The sequence below is a fragment of the Chelonoidis abingdonii genome, chromosome 2, assembly GCF_003597395.2.
Source record: "Chelonoidis abingdonii isolate Lonesome George chromosome 2, CheloAbing_2.0, whole genome shotgun sequence".
NCBI lineage: Eukaryota > Metazoa > Chordata > Testudines > Testudinidae > Chelonoidis > Chelonoidis abingdonii.
Genome location: NC_133770.1, coordinates 122,517,473 through 122,525,118, shown reverse-complemented (window position 1 = coordinate 122,525,118; position 7,646 = coordinate 122,517,473). Strand labels below are relative to the sequence as shown.

Below are 7,646 nucleotides of genomic sequence, written 5' to 3'. Positions count from 1 at the left end.
TGTCTGTGGGCGAGGACTGGCCTGCCACCCAAGGCCTGTGAAAGTGTGGGATCATTGTCCAGGATGGGTTGTAGATCCCTGATGATGCATTGGAGGGGTTTTAGCTGGGGACTGTATGTGATGGCCAGTGGAGTCCTGTTGGTTTCTTTCTTGGGTTTGTCTTCCAGTAGGAGGCTTCTGGGTACATGTCTGGCTCTGTTGATCTGTTTCCTTATCTCCTTGTGCGGGTATTGTAGTTTTGAGAATGCTTGGTGGAGATTTTGCTTTTTTAACAGCCTATTCTGAATGAAGCGGCTCACCTTTGGCTGCACAAAGATTGGGAAGAACACAATGATGCAGACAGCATTGATAACACTGGAATCCAAACAATTCTGTGAACAGCACCAGTAGGATTTCCATCTGCCAAATGCACTTTAAACCACCATTCTGCACCTACTGACAGTGTGATTAAACCTTCTTTTGCCCAGCTTCTGAGATCAAGGTACAGTTTCATAACCCAAGCCAAAAGGGGGTCTTCTGCAGCAGATATAGTTACTCCATTTATGACAATGTCATTTGGTGGGCACAGTGTCTCAGCCTGTCCACGATGGTAACTCCAGATTGGGGAAAACCCTGTCATCATGCACTTTTCCAGTGCAGCCTATGTTGGCATCCACGAATCAGCTTCTTTGGTCGACAAGGGCCTGCATAACAATGGAGTCCCTTTGCAGTTTATGTACTCATGTGCTCCTTGAGGAAGGCAAACTATGGGCACATGAATCCCATCAATAGCCCCTGCACAGTTTGGACACCCCACAGCCAACTTGCTAACACCAACTGGTTAGCAATGGACCTGTAGGAGTTAGACATAGCTAGCTTCCAGACAGTTATAGCAACCTGCTTCTGGACCAGCATTGCTTTCCTCATTCTTGTGGTGAGGCTAGCTGTTCACAAAGCTCCAAAAACATTGCTTTCTTCACGCAGAAGTTCTGGACACGCTGCTGGTCATCCAAGGAATGGACGATGATGTAATCCTACCAGTCTATGCAGTGGCTCTGCTCCACAAGCGCCGGTCTACACAGGGGGCATTAGCTGCTCATGACTCCCGGTGTAGCTGCATCAACCAGTTGGAGTCTCTCATGTCTGTATCATCCTCCTCCACTGAGAGGTACCTTTGGTAGGTCAGAAAATGCTGCCAAAATATCCACCAGCCTCTGATGGATGCTCTGACCATTTCCTAAACAAGAGCGAAAGCGTGCCTCATTCACATTACTGGCTCTGGTTGACAGGAGCATGCAGACCCAAAAGATAGCTCGATGTTGGCAGACTGAGACATCTTCCAGTAAAGTGCCATGGGATGGACAGTCAAGTTTTCCCCAATGCACCATGAACGAAAAGCTAGAGCACCTGCACCAGGGGAGGGTGACAGAAAGCCTGGGATAAGCTGGTTTGACTCTGGTCTGCATAGTGAAGTCTGGATGCATGAGCATGGGTGTGAAAATTCTAAACCCAAGGTCACTAATCAATGTGGACAGTCAAACGTGGGCTTAGAAACCCATGCCTGCAGATTCGGGTCCCACAGACCCAGGCTTACATTGCAGTATAGATATACCCTCTACGGATCTTTGAAGTCCATGATCCTATGGCAATACCTGGACCTCACTTCCACCAAAGGAAAAGGCGCACTGACAGCAAGAAATGGGATTCCATAGGCATTAGTTACAGAGTATTTTCCTGTGTGCTTGACAGAAGATTTTGCTGCAAAGAGTATCTTTTCTCTTGTCATGTTCCCTCCCGGCTTAGTCATTTCCCCTAAAACCATGTAGCCCCAAAGACCTGTGAGGTTTGCACAGAGGAGGTTTTGTGCAGTCAGAAGAGACCTATTAAGACTTTTAGTTCACCTCCCTGCCAATGCAGTATTCTTCCCTACAACACACACTCTAGTATTTTGTCCAGTGCAGTGAGGCTTCTCTTATTTCCCTTAGGAGATCATTCCAAAATGGAACAGATCTCACTGTAAAAATATGTTTTCTGGTATTCAGCCTAAATTTTTTCTTTCTACATTTCATCCCACTAAGTCCTAGCTATTCCTCCTTGTACCATCCTAAATAAATACTTTCCCTCAAACACATTTACAGTCAGCTATTCTTATCTCCTTTCTCAGTAGACAACTGATTAATTAATATTTTCAGAATGAGTGACAGAAGAAATGAGCAAAGGCCAAAAGAAGGAAACAAAGGACAAAGAAGAAATACAAAAAAAAATCCAACAATCCTGAAAACAGAAGAACAGAAAACCCAGAAAGAGGACTGTATCCTAGGGGATAAAAAAGAACCAACTATGGGGTAGGAATTGCAGCAAGGTGGACAGGAAATAAAACAAGGAGCTCAGCCTCAAGGAATAAAAATACAGTTGAGAGGCTGGTATTGACAGAAAATAGTAATGACAGATGGAGAAAATACTGCTTCCTCCTATTTGGCCATTTACTGTATTGCATCTTGATTTTTCATTTTGTAAGGAGAAAAAAGAGTGGAAAAAGAGAGGGAGCTGGGTGGCTTGGAGAGGAGGGAGGACCCTCTGCTGTGACACGTCCTGCCTCACATCATGGCAGATGTCCCCTTTTTCTTTGTAAAAATCTGGTCTCCCCACCTGATGACAGACGAGTTCCTTTCTATCTGTAATCCCAGCATTCCACATACTATATGGGAAAAGAAACCCTGAAAGCATAGCAAACCAGGGATTCTAATTGCCTGCACTGAATACAAAGAAAAGTATACCAGCTTTAAAAGTTTCTTAAATATAATGAAAAAACAATTTAACAACAAGAGAAGAAACTGCCATCTGTGACGATGCAAACTAGGAATGAGTAGCACTAATTTCTAATGCTAATAGGAAAGTTTAAATTTCAAAATTGCTGTTAAGTAAAAATTAATGCACTCTGCCCATTCATCCATGTTACTCGGGTCATTCCAACATACCAAACTCCTTATCAGCTTCAAACAGCCTCCAAAACCAAAACAAAAACTTTGCAACAAAGCGTGGCATTTCTTCCCCCAAAAATATTATTGAGGTCCATGATGGACAATATTCATTTATATACCAGTGGCAAGTCTGAAGTCCAATACCTTGTGACTAGGACTAGGGAAAGGGGGAGATTTTCTGCTTTCCAGTGGACCATGCTGTACTTGCTTCTAGCTCTGGAAAAGTCAGAGATATCGGACTATAAAATCATTACATTTTTATGTCTAGAAAAGCCATTTAATTTGCAAAGCCAATCATGTTAGAGAAGTGTATTTAAAAGAAATTAAACACTGTAGTTTTAACTTTCCTTTCCCACAGATACCTGAAAATTTGGACTCACTGTAATTCAGGCACTTGGTTTTGCAGGTTTCTAAAATTGTACAAATCAGCATATGAGAAGTGAGTGATGTGGTTCAAAGGTTCAGTCACTCATGAATAATGCAGCCATCTGAAACTTACATGTAAACCTTTTATACCGCACCTTCGTGTATTACTAATATTTATTATTTGCATTGTGGTAGCATCTAGGAGCCCTCATCATGGATCAGAAACTAGGCACTATGTAAATACAGAACAAAGAGACTGTCCCTGCCCAAAAGAGCTTATGATCGAAATATTCATTCTCTCTCTCTCTCACATATATATATATATACACACACACACACACACACACACACTTACTATTATAATTAGATCTTCACATATACATACGGTCTGCATATGCTCTCATGGAGCAGGCAGGGTCATGGCCTGACACTATTAGAAGACTTAAGAGACTGCCAAAAGTTGTTTGAGATACCTAATGACTAAATGCATCAAGAATGTGCTTTGAAGCACCTTCTCCTACATGCTTCATCTGCTTGCTTCAATATGTTGAGGCACATTTCCAGCCATTAGATAACTAAGAAGGGCCTTGAGACATGTCAAAGCATCAGTTCATGTCAAAGCATGAGAAGGTGCAGCAAGATACATCAATACATTTGTCCCTTACATGTGCTGAACTTCTGTCAGTCCTTTGGCTATTCCATGGAATAGGAGGAAGAACTCCCTTAGCCCACAATTTATGGAACAAATAATTTCCATGAAATGTGGGCCATGGACTATATATGTGCCCAGTAAGTAACCTGGTAATCAGAAATCTTTGTTGAAATGGAAGTAATTTTCTGTGCATGTCCCATAGCAGCAAGCAGGAACAATCTGGGAACAAGTTAGATATACGAAAAACTGTTACATGGTAAATCCTGAGAAACAAAGTATTCTCACACCCTTACCTGTTCCCATACAAATTCCTCTTGCAGTCACAAGCATGTGCAGTAGATAATTTCAGTATGCCCAACATTCTATGCTGGCATAGAGCATAAACAATACATACTTCACATTAAAAAAAATTAGTGGATTAAAAGTTACATACTGTGCAAACTGAAACCTTTATTACTTTCAAATACTAAAGTATTTTCATTCCACCTTATCTTGGAAAGCATACTTCCATGAGGACTAAATGTTCAACCTTTTTATATCTGGCTGTTTTTGAGTTATTTACTGGCAAAAGTAGGTTGGGAGAATTATATTTTAAAAAGGTACACACAGAGAAAAAACAAAGCAGGTGTGTATTATTTCATACACACACGATACTCTAACTCCAACATCTGCATCAATTTAATGTGTACCTTTAAAAAAAAATTACTTTCAAGTGGAGCCCAAGGATGGACAATTTCAACTTCAAAAGACACATTTCTGAGAAAGTTCCAATAAAAGAAGATAGAATTAGAATAGAAATCCCTATCCAACCCTATCTTTAATTTTCATTAACCACAGACATTATTCTGTATATGGATATCATCTGCTATTTAACTGAAGCCATGGGGGTGGGGGGGATTGAATTCATTTAACAACACACTGCAGCATTACAGACAGTAATAGCCGAGCAGAAAAATGAAGAATAATTTATCCAATTTAAGTTAAAGGAAAAAATGAGAGCAGATAATATAATGATCAGAATTAGAAGTTGGCTAAAACCCTTGTTTTTAGGGGGCAGGGCAAAATTGCATGGGATTTGTAATGACCCAAAGCAGTCAGGACATTAGGTTTACAGCTCATTCAAATGATGGAATTTCCAACAGCCCAGTGTCCCACTTTCCTACAGCATCTAGGTTTTCCTCAGTGGTCTCCCATCCATGTATCACCTAGGACTGACCCTGTCTAGTTTGAGATGTAATAAGATCATAGTGCGGCTACAAGCATGGTTTCTCTAAAAGCAGATTTTCCACTATGTGAATTCACAGTTGTCTTTAAATACTTGGTAATTAAATATACATTATTAATCATAATGAGAGGTATACATGAACTATAATATTAATATTAAAAATCGTTTTTTAAAAATTCTTTTCTAATCCTGTTTTAATACAAAGTGTTAATAGTTACTGTGGGTTGTTAGATAAAAAGAGAGGCAATTAATTAGTTACAGTCCATAAAACTGTTTGTATTCCAGTACTAGCAAAATAAAATTTTAAAGCAACCCAACCTACTAGTTATGGAGGACATCAAAAGCAGTTTGTGTAAGGCAAGAGGTAACAGATGCAGGTTATTATTTCTAATGTTTTCCCTGGAATCTCCTTTCAAAATAGACAGAAATATGAATCCTACCAGGCTTTCATGCATCAGGACATCTCAAGCATTAAGAGCCTGTTCTTATTTCCTTGCTGTTTCCTTCTTTCCTCTTCTAGTTCAATGAAACAGAGAACAGATTCTAGCCTGACAAAGAAGAATGCACCACCCAATGCATACAGAGAGGCTGCAGCTGATACACAAATAACAGCAACATAAACCATGGCAGAAATAATTTAAAATGTTCATGTTATTACCCCAAGTCCCAGGAAGGCCTCGCTCTGTTGTATATGTAAAAATAACCCCACCCTTAGATACCAAAGCACAGCCCAAATGATTTCTCTGTACTCTTAACAAAGCACCACGATTACCAATCTAATCCCCTCCCCCTACTCCGTTACTGTGTCGGGGCTGGGCCTTTTTCCTTCTTTAACTCCCTACCGGCAGGTCAGACACCACTCCTTCAGCTCCTACCAAACTCCGATCTGGATTTTCCTGCCCTTCCAAGTAATATAAAATGAAAGGAATCCATTTCATGCATGTTACAGTCGAGGAAGATCCAAAGTGGATGAGTGGATGGATGTTATTTTCAATTATTTATTTTAGGGGATTTGACCAGTGTATCCCACATGCCAATTTTTAGACTTGATCAAGAGGGAGAATTTGGTTTGATATAGGAAAAATAAAAATAAAGCATCAGGTTCCCCTACAAAGTTCTAAAATATCAGGTGCAATATCCTGCATTTTAGAAGAGTCTCAAAGATAACCTGCCAAGAATGAGAAACCAGGCTTGTGACATTTTTAGTAGATGAAGAAGACCTGAAAGATTTCCCTTTCCTGGCTTTTACCACTGCCTTCCTCTTCTCTCCCTCCCCAAAATTCTGGGCTGCTGAGCCTGGAAGACTGAAGAACTAGCAAATCACAAGAAGAGTGAAAGCTAAAGGAGAAGTGTTTTTAGTCAATCTGTTTAGAATGATTTGTTTTTGTTAACTGTCTCAGTTTCAGTGTTGACTGCTTCCCCTGACCATCTTTCTGGTCTTCCTTGAAGGTACCCTCTTAAGTTGTCTAGCTCCCAGCCATTACCCCTTTTGGGAAGAGGACACCCGTGTCGCTCTCCCTACAGAGGGAGAATTTAGGCCTATAGTCCCTATGCACTTCACTGTCGTTTCCCCAGCATCCAGCACCAGTGGTTAACCTTTCGCCAGGAGCTATTACAATTACCAACCAGCCTTCACAAAACAAACTGCTCTTGTTCACAGAATAAAAGCATTACAGAGAAGACAATAAAAACCTGTCCTCATTCTAATAGCGTTGTGATGTTATTGACATAATCTGTAACTGTATATATCATTGCTGCAACCAATGTTATATATTTGAAGCAAATATTGCATAAAGGTTAAGTTGTCGTGTAAGCGGTCTATGGAGAGGTTATGGTTGGCTGGTTATGATTATGCTGTCTATATGTGTGTATCATTTTTGTAGTTGAAGTTATGAATATTGCTTTATACTGTCTGTATTTCAAACTTGTGCTATGCTTCTGGGTGACACCCCAGACAAGTTGGTGTCGCTCTGCATAGCCTGCTTGATGGCCCATTAAGGACAATGAGCTATACAACTGACCCATTGAGAAAGGCAGATTACACCTTGCGAATCAGCAAAGTATGCAGGGAACTGCGAATGTGACTCCAAATCCAGTTTGGCTGATTTCCACAGTAAGAACAAAGAGGTGTCTTACATCTGAAAAAGACGATAAAAGGCTGAAATTCCATCTCCATCTTGTCTTCAATCCTGCTTCTTACCTCTGGAGGGACTTTACTACAAATGGAAGCTCTACACAAAGGACTGATGACCCATCCCAGCTGTGGATGTACTCCAGAGACTTGATTTGAACCTGCAGTTTATTCTATCACTGCTACAAGCCTGAACCAGAAGCTTTGCCGTTACTATATGTAATTGATTCCATTTAACCAATTCTAGCTCTCATCTATATCTTTTTCCTCTTAGGAATAAACCTTTAGATTCTAAAGGATTGGCAACAGGGT

The 7,646-nt window shown here is 40.5% G+C and overlaps 1 protein-coding gene across 2 annotated transcripts in view; it reads right to left on the bottom strand.

The window, feature by feature from the left end:
* MSANTD3 (Myb/SANT DNA binding domain containing 3) overlaps positions 1-6,004 on the bottom strand; it is a 21,269-nt gene extending 15,265 nt beyond the window's left edge. Inside the window, exon 1 of one of the 2 annotated variants that reach the window (XM_032777886.2) lies at positions 5,862-6,004. The gene's annotated coding sequence lies outside the window, so the exon portion shown is untranslated. Of the gene's footprint in view, positions 1-5,643; positions 5,840-5,861 lie in introns of those variants that run through there. The other variant, XM_032777887.2, reaches the window with a different exon arrangement.
* Positions 6,005-7,646: the final 1,642 nt, after the last annotated feature.